The sequence below is a fragment of the Chenopodium quinoa genome, unplaced genomic scaffold, assembly GCF_001683475.1.
Source record: "Chenopodium quinoa cultivar QQ74 unplaced genomic scaffold, ASM168347v1, whole genome shotgun sequence".
In the NCBI taxonomy this organism is placed as follows: domain Eukaryota; kingdom Viridiplantae; phylum Streptophyta; class Magnoliopsida; order Caryophyllales; family Amaranthaceae; genus Chenopodium; species Chenopodium quinoa.
In genome coordinates, this window is record NW_018742738.1 from 14,078,211 (window position 1) to 14,095,592 (window position 17,382).

At 36.0% G+C, this 17,382-nt stretch overlaps 1 long non-coding RNA gene across 1 annotated transcript; it reads left to right on the plus strand.

The window, feature by feature from the left end:
* The first annotated feature begins 5,548 nt into the window (after window positions 1-5,548).
* Window positions 5,549-6,689, plus strand: LOC110724032. The gene is made up of 2 exons (XR_002511818.1): window positions 5,549-6,022; window positions 6,407-6,689. It is a non-coding gene; the product is annotated as an uncharacterized LOC110724032 (long non-coding RNA).
* Window positions 6,690-17,382: the final 10,693 nt, after the last annotated feature.

Sequence of the window (17,382 nt, forward strand, 5' to 3'; positions counted from 1 at the left end):
TGAATAATGAGGTAGTTATGGCCAAAATACTAAATTAGGCCTGAAATGGTTTTATATGGCCCAATGATCTAGTGGAGGGCCTATTATTTAATACTCCTAAAGTTATTAGGATTTATTGTAATCTTCTAGAATAATCTTGAAGGTTATTTTAAGTTCTAGTGGAATTAGGATTAGTAATTATGTTTTTAGCAAAATAAAGAATTCTATTTGGATTAAAACAAGTGTTCTTGAAAAGATTAAATTTGATTTTCAAAGATAAGTACGGACTTCAATTAATCTAACTTGATTAGATTAAGGCGTCCGTACGGATTTTAGAAAACACGTGAACCATCACGAAACGACAGGAACTAGCACGCCACGACAAAGCTTTCGCGTCGCACTGGATCCTGTCACGCCGCAACAGAGGTAGTTTTATTCCAGATGGGATTCAGTGTTTTTCTGATCGTTTCCGGGCTATTTTTCTTATAGATAGGGTCGTATTTCCCCATTTTCATTCATTCACAATCATCAACAATCATCTAATTCTATTCTCTTCTCTCTACAAGCTAGCAACTTATTCTTTCTCCCTCTTTCTAAGCCTTTCATTTTCAAGTAAAAATACCGCATTCACGAGTTCTATACACACCTAGCCAAGCTCGAAGTTGCCTTAACACTAGACATGAAAGGTTGATAATTTCTGAGGGTTTGGTCCCAGATCCCTATTTCAATTATTTAAATTAATTGTTTGATTTAATATTTTCCTTGAATTTACTAACATGTGTCTTTTGTTATTAGAAAGAGATACGAGACAACAAAGTAAGTTATTTTATTGCTATAAATCTTTAGGAATCATGCTTAGATTATTTTAATTCCTAGTATCATGTTAGGATGCTTTTATTGCTTTCTAGTATCATGTTACTTATTATTTCTTCTATCATGTTAGTATCATATTAAGGATAAAGCTTTAATTTTTATTGTTTACTGACATGCTAGGATTTGTTATTAACTATGTTACTATCATGCCTAGGATCTTGCTAATATTATTATGCTTTGAGATTTAGAATATTATGATGATGATTGTTGTTAATATGTTATTATTGTTGTTGCTTTATTTTATATTATTATTGTTATTGCTTGACCAAGCCCTTTCTTGCTGGATCAAAGGGAATTTGTATTTATAATCACGCTTAATATGATAATTAATAATCTTGTTTAGGCTAATATGATTGTAATTTAAGTGATGCCAATAATAGTTATGTTTATGCATTAATATTCAATAAACATAGATAAAAAGGTTTAGGATTAATATATTGATTGTATGTTAGTCAGAAAGCGCACATGAATATGAGAAGAATAAAGTATAGGCCTATTTTTAGGGAATGTTCAATCTCTTTTAGGTTGGATTTGTGCCTTCATCCTCAAATATCCAGTCATGGTTTCAGACCACTATGGAGTTAGCAATCTCATGGATCGTGAAGGGGTGTAACCTTCACCCTGTGAATAGTTTACAAGTTCCTAAAACTTGTTGGTGACTTTTTTGCTCTAGCTTTCTTCCCTTTGGACGCCACCAAACTTAAGTGTATGATCACAGTGGAGCTCAAGTGTGGGATGCTTGAAATATTCCCTACATTTTTTGGCGACTCCACTGGAGAGGATTTCTATTTTAATTCCTAAAATTTATTTAGGCAATAATTTAGAATGAGTGGATGAGACTCGAAACGTTCTAAGTATTCATGTGCGTAATTTTGATTGACATTATTGGCATAAGCATAAAAAGGTCCGCATTGCATAGGCCATCTATAATGAGTCAAAAACATAGGATTTTTTACATGTAGGAAATTTAGGAAATATCTTTCACAACTAGAATCGAAAAAACACTACGAAAAACTGGAAAATTCTAAGAACAGTTGAGGCATGTAGGAACTGGCACTGAGAAAATAGTGCCCATCACAGTGCGATGACTCTGTCTCTATGCAACAGCAATGTCACGTAGAGACAGGGTCATCGTCTCGCAACGATCCCTGTTGTCTCGCGCTAAATTCTTCTAATACTGAGCTAGAAATCTTCCTTCTTGCTTTGACCAGTTCTAGTACTATTTGCTCGATTTTACTTCCTAACTGAGTTTTTTTTTCACATTTTTGAACCCATATGTGTTCTACATGTGGATATAACCCTCTAGGAATTCACGCTCGCTCATTGCAGCGACGGGTACATCCGAGTTTGTGAATTCACCAAACCATGGAAGCAAGTTTAACTTGCGGGGGTCACATCCATACGCGCCAACCCTTCCAAAGGTAAGGCTTCTGCGTGATGCATTCATATTCATAACTATGGACCCTCTTTGACTAACCCTTATCCTAAAACTTTAGAGAACTAGAGCCATGGTTAGGTTGCAAACTCATTGCATCATATTATGACTATTTGACTACTTGTGCATTACTTGCTTGTGCATACTTACATGTGATTAAGCTAACTGTTTGGTTTGACTTGTGATTATAAATATGCTTAAATAAACTAACCAAGGACTAAAGGACTTTGCTTAATTAATTTATTAATTAATTTGAGCTAATAAATATGTCTAAAATCAAGTCATAGTTCCTTTGAGTCAACCCAGATTTTTAATTCCCGTATACTACACAAGCGTCAAATTGTTTTGGTCATAGCCGGAGTTCTAGGAAGAGTTTCGAGTCGTTAAACCTATGGATCTGTACCCCCGAGTTTTGTCTTTCATTTGGAGTTGGTTTCTCCCAATTCTAAGTCACATATCAAAAGTTATGACTAAAATACCACATCTTGTCTAGTTTAATGTATATAATGAAGTCTTAACTTAGTATTTGTTCGAGTCTAATCACATAGTCTAGTCCCATGAAAATGACAAGAGTCTTGAACATATCACTTACACTCACAAGTATTCACACACTATGTACATACTCTTTCACACCATGACCATGTCTTAGGTTCATGCATGAGTCGCTCTTTCTATCATTTGAGTTGGGGGTGCACTTTATTCCTGAATTCTTCCACATCTCTCCATCTACATCATCTTTCCACTCTCCACATGCTTTCTCTATACATATTATTCCCTTCATTCTTCCATGATCTCTTCCCATCCATGCATGTTGAATAGAGTTTGAGTCAAATAATTAACAAAAAGTATCCATAACTTCCTTCTCCGCAGTACTTGGTCAATAAGAGAAGGGCGCTTAATTAGGGACAACACCTTCGTTCAAGCTCTACTCTTTGAAAAACCCATCTGACACAGGAAAAAGTTCTTACTAATGGCTTCCCAACAAGAAGTTTATGAGCTAAGGCAAAACATGAACAATCTGACTGAGATGATGAAGACTATTGATATTCAAGTCAATGACCCTGCGAAACAACAACAGATGGAGCGAATGGAGGAAAGCTTGAGCAAGCTCTCCAATGACTACAAGTTCCAGGGGATTAGCTCACAAGGGGTCTCAGTTGACAAAGAACTTATTCCACAGAAATTCAATGCCAATGACATCTCTAGATTCAAGCAAACTAACAATCCTTACCTCCACTTAAGAGCTTTTGAAACAATAATGGATATTAAAGGGATTGATAGGAAGGTTTTCCATTCACTGTTTTCATTATCTTTAGAAACCGTTTATCAACAATGGTTCTTTTCCCTTGAAAAAGAGAAGACCTCTTCTTGGGATGCCATAATAAACGCTTTCATTGATAGATACAAGTGCAACATTCAAGTTGAGACTGACCATAGAGAACTCGAGATGTTGAGACAATAAGATAGTCAAGGTCCCTACTAAAAAGGAGTTTGTTAGGATGTTCATCAAGAACCTCCAAGAGAAGTATTTGAAGCATTTGAAATACCAACACAACTTGAATACTTTCAAGGCTGTCTATGACATAGGTATTGAAATCGAGGATGACCTTGCAAAACAAAAAACTACTAACAATAGTAACAACAATGGCTGGAAAGGAAAGAATAACGACAACCCTTCTTCTTTCGAAAACACATACTCTAGTAACAATGTTAGTACCTTTGACCTTAATGAAGTCTTAGCCATGGATAATCAAGGACCCAAAAAGAAACTAAGGAAAGGGTTCACCCCTATTGGGATGAGCTATGATACTGCTTTCGATCGACTCCATGCCAAGGGACTCATTACTCCCATTAGACCTATTCAAGATCCCGCACATGAAAAGAGGTTACCTAATTGGAACCCAGGCGCACACTACAAGTACCATCAAGGTACACAGGTCATACTACTGAGAGCTGTTGGAATCTAAAAGAGGCCATCCAATATTTGATTGATAATAACATGCTTCTCATACCTTCAGTTGGCAAGAAGACCGAGTGATGATAAAGCACAAGACACAAGGCGGGCTTCAACGACAAGATGTCATGACCTCTTTTTTCTTTTTTATTTCTCCTTTCCCCAATAAAGTCTATCATAGGCACCTTTTGTTTTCCTTAGATTTATTCCATAGATTTTATCTTTTTCCATTTTAATAAATAAGCATTCCTTTTCTTGCATATGATCATCACATTGCATTTAAAAAAAATCCTTGCCGAACTAAGCACAAGGTATACTTATGATTTGAGGCACCCCTTGTAGCCATCACCTTTACCTCTTTTAAAAATAAAAATCCTTTATTGATAAAAAAACACTGTAAGCCTCGTCTAATGATAGACCTTTCTTTCTTCAACCCACATCTACCTAACCTTGGGATGGGATGGTGTGCAACTTATGCAATTTCAAAATCTTGAGTGATTTTAAAATATTAAAATAGCAAAAGGCAATAACAATATAAAAGTGTGAAAAAGGGCAAGTGTTCCAATGTCTTTGACATAAACATGTTTTTGATATGAACACGTCTCAAATTACTTCTCTTATCGAGTGCTCGGTACCGTGCTTGAGAAACATGAATGCCAAGTGAGTTATATACCGCATGATTGGGATTGCCCACAATTATCAAAATAAAAAACAATAAAGCAAAAAGAGAGAGCAAAAAAATAAACAAAAGAAAGAGAGTTAAAAAGTGAGGAAACCTCAAACATAAAAAATATAAAGATTTCAACAGCAAGGTTGCATACCTTGGGGGCTTATTTAGGGTCTTGAGCCTTTAGTTCCTTCTTCTTCAATTCAACCTTTAGCCTAACCGTGTTACAACCCTTAAAAGACCTCCTTGAGGCATACACACACTTGTGCGAGGTTCGGCTAGAGCTACGTTCAGCCTGATTCCTAATGGATACGTAGGCAACCTTACATTGGGGTGCAACCGTAATAAAAATGCATTCATTCACATTCACATTCATACATGATAATATCAAAGGATCTCCAATGCTCATCCCTATCCACTTAGATTCTAAACTTGGGGGTTTGATCCCTACATCATTAGCCTACCCAGCCTAAGAGTCACCACTATTTGACTCTTCTAAGTTCTAAAATATTTTTCCACACACTTAGCCTTTGCGGCCTAACTTTAGTGTCACTTTCACACACATAATAGATGCATGAACAAATAAACCTTCCTTTAGTAACCCTTTGTCATGAAATCTTAACACGATGTTGAAGCACGCCTTGTCATATTTAGGGGTGAAAGTAGTTCAGTTCGATTTTTTCGGTTTTTGGTTTGGATTCGGTTCCAAAAAACTGAAACCAAAATATTTTGGTTTGGGGTCCCAAAAAACCAAAAACCGAAATCCAAATTGAAATGTTTAAGCCCATAGATTTCCAGCCCAATTCCCCTACATATAAATAGCAAAACCCTAATATTCCTCTTCATTTAATCTAACTTGCGCCCATTCCGCCCAACCTCTCTACCTTCATTCCTTAGTTCCTCACCAAAACCCGTATTCTCCCTCATCACCTCACTCCGGCCACCGTACCTCGTATCTCACCACCTCCTTCCTTCAGTTTTGGTGTTTCGTGTTCGTATCTCACCACCACCCTCCTTCAATTCCGGTACTCCCTCAGATCCGGTGTTCGTACTCCCTGAAATCCGCGACGCGCCACCACCTACTGTCGCCACCACCTCTCTTGGTCACTTAATGGTAAGAATTCTTATGTCACTCCACTTTTCCTGCTTCTCTTCGAATTATATTGGTAAATTTGATGTTTTATTCTGTTTGAATTGGGAATTTGGTGTTCTATTATGTTCGATTTGGTGATATTCATTTGTTCCTAATGTTCTGTTATGTTCGACTTGGGAATTTGATGTACTACGTACAATGATGTTTTGTTCTGTTATGTTCGAATTGGGTCTAGTTATTGGAATTTGTAATTGATTTTCTGTGTTTTTTTTAAGCTCCCTCGATGTTAAATTTTTCATGTTGTATTTGATTTCATATTTCTGGTTTTTTTTTTTCAATTTATGTGGATCTGCTCATTTTTAATTTAATTATTATTTTTTTTTGGATTTTTTTGGTGTTGTACAGATTGTTGAGGAGCTTGGAGTACTTGCTGTTTTGGTAGGCGTAATAATTGTTGCCATGTTGCTTGAAGGCTTGAAGACTTGAAGTTGATTTTAATATTTTAATGGTTGGACAATTTTTATGTATTATCTTATTATGGACCGTTGTTATGCTATAATTCAAAAGCTTTTTCTTTTAAATTTCTAGGTAATTTAGCTGCTGTAGGGTTGTAATTCATGACAATTTTAAAGCCTTTTCTTTTTAATTCTAGGTAATTTAGGCCACAAGGCTAACACAATAAGTCAAATTATCAGGCCCAACTTTTTAGGCCCAAAATGACAGGCCCAATATAATTTCGGTTCGGTTTGGATTCAATTTCAAAAACCGAATTAATTCGGTTTGGATTCGGTTTGGTATAAAATCCAAACCGAATACCGAACTTTCACCCCTAGTCATATTAAGATCACTCATCACTTATAATCATCATTGCATCACAAAGTATGAAGTACTTTTCCTCCGTGCCTAAGTTACCTAAATACTTTCATCATCGAATCAACAATTAACATAGCCTAGGATGAACTAATCCTTGCACTATGTGATACAATGTCGACGCATACATTTGACTAAGCTCATTCAACATGCACCACAACGCTCAAACACTCACTTCGATTCTTTTTCAGGAGAAAGTCGGTACCCTCCACAAAAATGATGGAATATTTTTGCATTTTTGAGTCACACAATCACATTACAATGCACACACGAGTCATGTACGCTAAGTCATGTCATGTCACATCACATCGAGTTGAGTTTACACACACGTATCAGAACACATTGAGTCAACCTTAAGTCGGTCAAAGCACCTTAAGTTAACCTCAAGTCAATGCAATTACAATGTCAAGCACACTAAGTCTTAGGTCAACCCTAAGAAAAACATCAAGCCTTAGGCCAACCCTAAGTAAAACACCAGCAAAGTCTTTTGGTAATCTTTTGATTTTACAGGATACAACCATTCAGCAAAGCTCTTGTTCGCAGCCAACCGAACAATCTCAACGAACATTTAAGCATTCAAAGCTCTTTTTCTCAAAGACGCGTGGGCATATCATTCAAAGCTCTTTGTTCAAAGACATGTAGTCATTTCTTTCAAAGCTCTTTTTCTCAGAGACGCGTGGGCATATCATTCAAAGCTCTTTGTTCAAAGAAGCGTTGACATTCCTTTCAAGCTCTTTTGCTCAGAGACGCATGGGCATCCTATCAAGCTCTTTGTGTTGGGTTATGATGATTTTGACTCATCGCAAAATAAAACCCAAGCCAAGATCAAACAAACAATTAATATAATCAAAAAATATAATTAACATAATTAACAAGAATTAAGGAAAGACTTAATTACCTTTGACGCGTGCTTTTCTCGTACCCCGAGCTCTTACTTCAGTAAGCTTAAGTCTCGCAACGAGCGAAAAACTCCTATGGTATCCACCCGCAACTCGACCCCGACTAGGTCTATTGCTTAGAGGTTAGCTAAGCCCGACAAAATTACTCGAGTAATTATGCGTTTAAAGGTTTCCTCAATGGAGATGCCTTTTCTTACACTTTACCCAAGTGAGTTTTCCCATACCCCAACTTGGATATTTATAGAGAAACTCATGGGTGAAATCCTCTTTCCCATCAATGTGGAAGAGTTGGTAAAATCAATATTTTTTTCTTTATTTTTAAATAAAAAATAAAATTAAATATCTAAAAACTAATTAATCAACAAGTGGCACATTTAGGGGAAAAGTTAGGTAAGGACCACAAGGAAGGGAGGGGACCAAACTTGATCCCCAAGCACTCCCCATAACCAGCCACCTATACCAAACAAGGCACTAATGAGGTGCTGCCATGTGGCAACCCCAGTTAGGCACCAAAACAACCCGGGGTGGGTTGCTGCCTCAACCCAGCTAGCTGCTGGCCTTGGCATGGCGCACAACTGCTGCCTCAGCCCAGCAAGCCACGCACACAAGTGCTGGCTGCTGGCCTCGGCGTGCTGTTGTACCCCTGCCAACACACACAACTAGCAATTGCTCCGCACCTTCCTCGCAACACAGCTAGCACCATGGCGCGCTATAGATGTTGATGATATGTGCGTGCCTTGTTAGCTTGCTTGGCCTGCCATAGAAGCTGTGGATATAAGCGTACCATGCTAGCCTTGGTACGCTAGCATGCACCGGCCATCCAAGACTCGGCATGGTGCACTTGCTAGCCACCTTGGCTATACCAAATGCCCCTAGACTTCAATTTGCTCGGGGCATTCCGATCCTAGGGGTATTTAGATAAATTATTGATTAATTAGTGATTTTACCGTCTCGTCTTTTATTATTTTGACTCGACTTCCGACGGTCTAAGCTCGAATTTCCGACGTCTAAATATTAATTACTCGAGCGACTCATTAATTCCTTCTGAGTTAATTCGTCGTGTCGGTTTGTTAGTTGCTTGGGTGTGACCCAAAGGGTTCAGTCAAGATTAAGCTGTAATTATTTAATTACTCATTAATATTACTGATCAGAAAGCGGCCTCCACCTAGACATTTCGATCACTTGACCTCAATAAATAATTAGCTTTCTTATAATTCCGAACCCTATACCGGAATAATACACTTGTTCAAAGGACACCATTCCTATCACTTTGTTCAGAGACGAGTGAACATTCTAAAAAGCTCCATTGTGTAAGAGACGAGTGAACATTCCTAAAAAATAAGCTACGAGTGAACATCAACAACAGCGAGATGACGTTCCTTAGTTTGTGAAGGTCGTCACAACAAAAATGCAGCAACAAAATCAGTTACTTAGAGACGTGTGCTCGACAGTGCAAGATACACATTTTTAACTCTTTTATCTGTCTAACTATCGCTATTTTGCAGGTATCGGCGTTACAAGAATTATTAAGGATCGCCGAACGTTCTGAATCATTCTCCATCCCTACAATACTTTGACTTTTGTTTTCGAAACATGCATTTTCCCAAACTCAGTCAAAGTGGGGGCTTCTGTAGACACCTAATTGTGTGTCCCCAAAAACCAAACCCGGTGATGAATACCTTTTACGTCATTTGATTATCGGACAAAGTGAAAGTGTGAAAAGTCTTGTGATGTGGTTGTTTTAATAAAAATACTTTCTTTCTATTTTCAAAAATGTACTCTATTCATGAAAATTTCCAGTCCAATTTAGTTAGGTCCATGATAAGGGTCTAATAATGGTGTAGTTATATTAAGCTTGAAAAGAGCTTTCCAATGATATATTATAAGCTCAATTTCGATGAATAATGAGAAAGTTATTGCCAAAATACTAAATTGGGCCTGAAATGGTATCATATGGCCCAATGATCTAGTGGAGGGCCTATTAATTAATTAATATTCCTAAAGTTATTAGGATTTATTGTAATCTTCTAGAATAATATAGAAGGTTATTTTTAGTTCTAGAGGAATTAGGATTAATAATTATGTTTTTAGAAAACAAGTGTTCTTAAAAAGATTAAATCTAATTTTTAAAGATAAGTACGAAATTAAATTAATCCAACTTGATTAGATTAAGGATTCCGTACGAATTTTAGAAAACGCGTGAACCATCGCAAAACGACAGGAACTAGCCCGCCACGACAAAGCTGTCGCACCGCGACAGAGGTAGTTTTATTCCAGTTAGGCTTCGGTCTTTTTCTTATCGTTTCTGAGCTATTTTTCTTATAAATAGGGTCGTATTTTACCGTATTCATTCATTCACAGTCATCAACAATCATCTAATTCTATTCTCTTCTCTATACAAGCTAGAAGCTTATTCTTTTCCCTCTTTCTAAGCCTTCCCTTTTCAAGTAAAATTACCGCATTCACGAGTTCTATACACATCTAGCCAAGCTCGAAGTTTCCTTCTCCCTAGACATGAAAAGTTGATAATTTCTGAGGGTTTGGTCCCAAATCCCTATTTCAATTATTTAAATTAATTGTTTGATTTAATATTTTCCTTGAAGTTATTAACGTGTGTCTTTTGTTATTAGAAAGAGATACGAGGCAACAAAGTAAGTTGTTTTATTGCTATATATCTTTAGGAATCAAGCTTAGATTATTTTAAGTCCTAGTATCATGTTAGGATGCTTTTATTGCTTTCTAGTATCATGTTGCTTCCTATTTGTTCTATCATGTTAGTATCATGTTAGGGATAAAGCTTATTGTTTAGGGACATGCTAGGATTTTTTTATTAATCATATTAGTATCATGCCTAGTATCTTGCTAATATTATTTTGCTTTGAGAGTGAGAATATTATGACGATAATGATGATTGTTTTCAATATGTTATTATTATTGTTGTTGATATTATATTAGTATTGTTATTCCTTGATCACGCCCTTTCTTGCAGGATTAAAGGGAATTTGTACTTGTAATCACGCTTAATAAGATAATTAATAATCTTGTTTACGATAATATGATTGTAATTCAAGTGATCGCCAATAACAGTTCTGTTTGTGCATTAATATTCAACCAGCGTAGATAAAGAGGTTTATTATTAATATATTGATTGTATGTTAATCAGAAAGCGCACATGAATATGAGAAGAATAAAGTAGAGGCCTAATTTCAGGACAGGTTCAATCTCTTTTAGGTTGAATTTGTGCCTTCATCCCCGAATATCCAATCATGGTTCCAGACCACTATAGAGTTAGCGATCTCATGGTTCGTGAAGGGGTGTAACCTTCACCATGTGAACGGTTTACAAGTTCCTAAAACTTGTTGGCGACTCTTTTACTCTAGCTTCCTTCCCTTTGAACATCACCATACTTAAGTGTGTGATAACAGTGGGGCTCAAGTGTGGGATTCTTAAAATATTCCCCACAGCTAGGCATCATAAAGTAACTAAATAAGTTAGGGAAAATTTTTAAATGGTGAAAATTGGTTAAAAAAAAGTATTATGACATTTTCTGCACCAAACTGAATAGTTTGTGATGTAGTGTGCACCCGATTAAGGTTGTGCTATTAATTCTTTTCTGAAAAAACAAAGTGAAGAACCCTACTCCCTACACTGCCCCCTCCGTGTACTTATTCCCTCCCTCACTGCCCGCCTTCCCGGATAGCCCTCGCTTCTTGCATTCCTCCCCTCTCTGCACTGTACCCTTACTTTCACTGCACTCGACACCTCTCCCTCACTGCATTCCTGTAGACACCTAAAAATGTCTCCTCAAAATCAAACCCGATGATGAACAACCTTTCACCGTCATTATTGGTCGGGTTGAATATTTAATGTTTGGAGTGCTTGAATCCATATTAAATTCGATTCCTAACACAATTCCTAGCCCATTTTCCCAAACTATAACTTATTTTCCTCTTTTCGTGCCTTTAAACCCAAAATAATTCATTTCGTGTCCCTTAAAATCATTCATTTCGTGTCCTTTTATAAAAAAAATTTAGACCAATTTATTTTAGTCCATAATATGGGTCCAATGATAGAATAGTTGGATAATTATTGAAAAGAGCTTTCCAACGATATATTATAAGCCCAAATCTGAGTTTTAACGAATAATTTATTGTAGGTAATATTTCAAACATCCCACACTTGAGCCCCACTCCAAGCATTAGCTACACATACCAAAAAAAACGCCATCACCAAACTCGGTAATTGCACACATTTCGTCCCCCCTCCCTAGCACCTGCCTACCATTCCTGATCCCTTTACCTACCCGACCCCTTCCCTGCACTTTCCCTCCACTCCCTTGTACTTGTCCCCTGGCTCTTGCAATGATTATTTTGTAATTCCAACATAGCAGAAGATCAATAGCTGGTAGCATTAGTTACTTTTAACTATATACGAAGTATGTAACTGCCAGCAAAGGGTTTGTTCATGGCATGTATCTTATACCGGAGTAGGTAGTTCTAACCTGGCCTTATACTGATTCTCTAGATAACTTATTTGTTTGGTAGATTGCTTATTTTCTTGATTATGTGGGTACCAAATGCACTCGATCTCATGTGATCCTCTAATATGTAGGCTTTTCTCATATTTAGCTAGATTCTTTTTCTGTACTAATTACAAATGAAGAAAAAATTGCAAGAAGGCTAATTTTAAGTTATAATTTGATGTGCTTCGAAGATGCTTAGTGTATTATTAATAGAAATAGTCTTAGTGTTCTGTATTAGTTAGCACTAATACAATAAGAAGAGTTGAAAATATGTTGAGTGTCTTTTTTTATTTTGGTTCAATGGTTGTCCATAGTATTTGAATAACTCATTATTTAAAATGTTTTGCATCCTGATTTTGAATTTGACTTCAATCATGGTAAAAGAATATTTCCAATGTAAATAACAGAAGCAAAACACAATAAGTAAAGAAGTTAACATGAGGAAAGCAAAGAGGCAAAAGATAATAATGAAAAAACACTATCAGTATGTACATGGTAAACCCTCTAAGGATAGTAGGAAAAAAATCTACCAATGTGTAATGAAATGACTTAGGGAAGGGTATTACAGTTAACTTAGTATTTTAGTAATCATCTAATGTAGTACATAATTAGGGAAAATAGGATTTGAACCAAAGATGCCACATGTGCACATGAGACAAAAACCTAGTCTAGAATTTGTTATGGACTGACTTCCGGCAACCGATATTGCAACAATTAATTATAAGAATTAATGGAAGGAAGGCTTAAGCTTGATTAATAATGGTAGAAAGGTTAAAATTAATAGCTTGAGGCTATTACTCTCACAAGTAGCTTGAGGCCACCACTCTCTCAAGATGTTTACACTCAATTTCTGGATGATCTTTTTGTTGCTACTACTACACTACTTACACTCTAAGCATACTGATGGTCAATAGTGACCTTAAGTATTAATGTGCGTACTTAGTTTGATTTAGAAAAACATTAAGCAAACACAAAAGAAACTAGCTGCCTTCTTTCCTGAGTTCTTCTTTAACTAAACTTGTCTTCTTGCTCCTTGGTTTCTACTCTTTGCTGCTCACTTCCTCAAGTTGGGCTAACCCCCTTGTTCTCTCCTTTTCCTCGCCTTAACTAAACCAACATAGTTGTTTGACCTGGTTGCCTCGGGCCACTAAATCAGTCCATCACGGAATCATCTTAGGGATGGAGATTGTAAATATATATTGGAAAAGAGATATTGGGAAGAATAGGTGTAGGCATCGTTCGAAGTGCGCCTACGTAAAAGCATGTTGTGAATATGCTTAGCACTCATAGGAAGTGGGAATTGACATAATACGATTAGGGACAAGGAAAGTAGGGAGCTGCCAACAAGTTTTTAAGGAACTTGTAAACCATTCACGGATCATTTAAGGCAACCACGAATAAAGGGAAAACGATAGGCAACAACGATTGACCCGTGAAGGTTACACCCCATTCATAATCCATGATATTACTAACTCCATATGGTTCGGAACCACGAAAGGAGGATCGGGGATGATGGTATGAAGTGATTCATGGAGTCACATTCGCCCGTATTGGCCTCTACTCGATTCTTATAGTGAAAAGTGATTCCTGCGATCTCAAAGGCATAAAAACAAAATATTCAATTTGCTCCAAACTATTATTAGGCTAAATTTGTTAAATATTAATGCAACACATAATTCTAAAATTTTAGTGATCACTTGATTTAACAACAAGATTAAAAAGGAAACCTAAACTGGTTGTCCAAATTATTTTATTAAGCGTAATTTTCAATTACATATTCCCTTTAAACATGTAATATGGTGATCAATAAATAATAATATAATTAACATTAATATTGGAAGCAATTCAACAATAATATCGTTAGTCAAATCAAATAAAAAATAACCTAATCATGATACTAGCAATATTAAAATAAAATAAGAGTAATTAAATTAATTAATTACTCACATTCCACACGTTTCTTTAAATGGCTACATCATGAATAAATTGTTAGTAACTTCAATAAAAAAATAAAAAGCAAATGAAAATTAAATTAAATTAAATAAAAAGTAGAGTTAATTTGTTCCAAACCCTCAGTTATTTGTACCTTTCACGCCTTGGTTTAAGGACGAAACCTCGGGTTAAGTATAGACTCCTTGGAGTGCTTAAGGGAAGAATGATGTAATTAGGAATATAGGTTTGAGGCTTAGAATATGAGAGATAGAGAAGAGAATATTTTTTGGTGTAAAAGAGAGAAAGAGAGAAGGATTTGATGCCCCGAACTGCAGTAAGGGGGTCCTATTTATAGGGAAATTGAGTAGAGGGAACACGCGGAACCCTAAAAAGATAAAAACCCTAAAAATTAACACCGCGACACGGCAGAAAACACTGTGACACGGTGCCAGGCACCGTCAGACGGGGGAAAATCCCGTGACGCGGTGGACAACTGGAGTGACACGGGAAATATTTGCCTACGGGAAGTGAAAACGCGTGAAGGGTTTACGCGGAAAAGACACGAGAAAATTCCGTGACACTGCACACGTACCGAGACACAGAATTTTCCACCGTGGCACGGTACAGTACTCCGTGTCACGGTATGGGAAAACGCGTCAATTACACGGAAAAAGCACCGTGACACGGTGAGAAATACCGTGTCACGGCAGCTGGTACCGTGTCACGGCAACAGGTACCGTGCCACGGTGGAATTTGACGCGAAAAAGCTTCAAAAATGGCACTGTGACACAATGTACGTTTAGTGTTTTTAATATATGGACGTTTTAGTGGAAGGGTGTTGGTTTTGGGCCGAGTTTAGTGTTTTGCTCTTATCTTTTTCGTTATAGCTCGGAATTAGGCTTATGATATATGGTTGGAAAGATTATTTCAAGGCCTATCCAATAAAATAATAATTGGATCAAAATTATATATCCATAAAATCAGTTTCTCTCGGTTTTGCGATGTGGACACGAAAAGTGGATAACAAGCTATTGCTTAGGGAAATGAGCTAGGAAATGGATTGATTTATGAAATATATTGGATAGAACATGGATTTAAGCACTCCAAATATTAAATACTCAACCCGACCAATAATGGCAGTGAAAGGTGTTCATCATCGGGTTTGGTTTTGGGGAGACATTTTTAGGTGTCTACAATAGGCAGAAATTTGTATCGAAGAAAAACTTAAGAGATTGTAAATACACATGTGTTCTTTCCAAGCTATATACCTACCATGGAATTAAAACTCGATTGTTTCTTTATATAACAAGCGCTTTGTAACGGGATTCAGACACACTATTCCACAAAATCCCGTTATATAATGGCGAGTTAAAAATCACAGAAAAAGCGGGGCGTTCTCGTTCTGGAACAGGATAACGGCGTTACAACACCATTTTTGAAGCTTAAAGGTTTTGATGATGATGAACTTAAACTAAAGTAAACTCAACTCATAAAGGTTTATAAGTGTTTGATTAGTACAGGTGAAGTTAATCTTGGAGGTGGAAGAGTAACTTAAGCTAAGAAGACATGAAGAGACCTTAATATATAAGAAGAGTTCTCTAACAAGAACTGAGTTCCTTAACAGGAACTTGGAGGATGCAAGCTGAAGACAGTAAGTTCTGGAAGGAACTTAGTCTGCGAAGTTCCCTGGAGCAGAGTGACAGCAAGAACTTGGTCCTGGTCTACGTAAAGCTCAAGTAATTCAATATTACAGAAACGCGGCACAGCAATATCAATTTAGTTAAGATTTTATCTTCTAGATTTATTGTTAAATATGTTTAGTTGATATGCACGAAACTTATTAGAAGCATGACAAGATAATTGGAAAATTTAATTAAACGAAAAAAGATAAAAGATAGATTTTAAGAAAAGATTTTCGAGATAATTTATTTCTTAAAATCTAGTTTTAACAAAATATATTATTCTTTTTGCTATAACTCATCCTATCTTATTTTCCGAAAAGATTTTCTCTTAAAAGATTTACATAAAACTTTATTTTGTGATTTAGTTAAATTAACTTAATTATCTTTTAAAAAACCCTACTTGCTATAAGAGTTAATCTTGTATAAATAGTATAGATCACATTTTCATAAGTTGGTGTGAGTTTTGCGTGAAGAAATCTCTTAGCTTAATTTGTGTAAGTTTGCCAAGGTTTTAATCTTGTCATAATTGTTTTGGGTTTCGTGCATTGTTTGCCTAACATATTCTAGGTGTTATATTTTCTATAATTGGTTGGGTTATTGGGTGTATGTGTATGAAATTTTATATTGCATACAGGTAAGATAGCTTTGAGTGTAGAAGCTGTGAGGTATTACTGTGGTAGTACGAGTGAATTCAAGTTTGGAGCTTGAGTTGGGTAGGATAGGGTCTGTAGGGAATAAATTTCAAGCGTTAACCCCTCGTTTGAACCCCACTGTGATCATACACTAAACTACGGTGGCGTCCAAAGGGAAAGAAGATAGAGCAAAAGAGTCGCCAACAAGTTTTAGGAACTTGTAAACCGTTCACGAGGTGAAGGTTACACCCCTTAACGATCTAAGAGATCGTCAACTCCATAAGGTCTTGAACCAAATAAGGGTTCGGGGATGAAGGTACAAATCCAACCTAAAAGAGATTGAACCTGCCCTAATAATAGGTCTCTACTTTATTCTGATCGTATTCATATGCGCTTAACATGCAATCAATATGTTTACCCTAAACCTTTTTATCTATGTTGGTTGAATTTAATACACAAATAAATCTATTATTGGCGATCACTTGAAATTATAATCACAATTAACCCTAACAAGATTATTAATTATCTTATTAAGCGTGATTACAAGTACAAATTCTCTTTAAACATGCATAAAAGATGTGATCAAGCAATAACAATAATGTATCAAGCAACATAATAAATAAATCAAGATAATAATTATAATCATCAAAATAATAATCATGAATAATAATTATAATAACAACCATCATAATAATCATGCATAATAATAATAATATCATCATAAATAAAATAATCATCATCAAAATAATAATAATAATAATAATAATAATAATAATAATAATATTCATAATCATTATAAATTATAACAATTATAATCATAATCATGTTCATGTTAATATTAAAG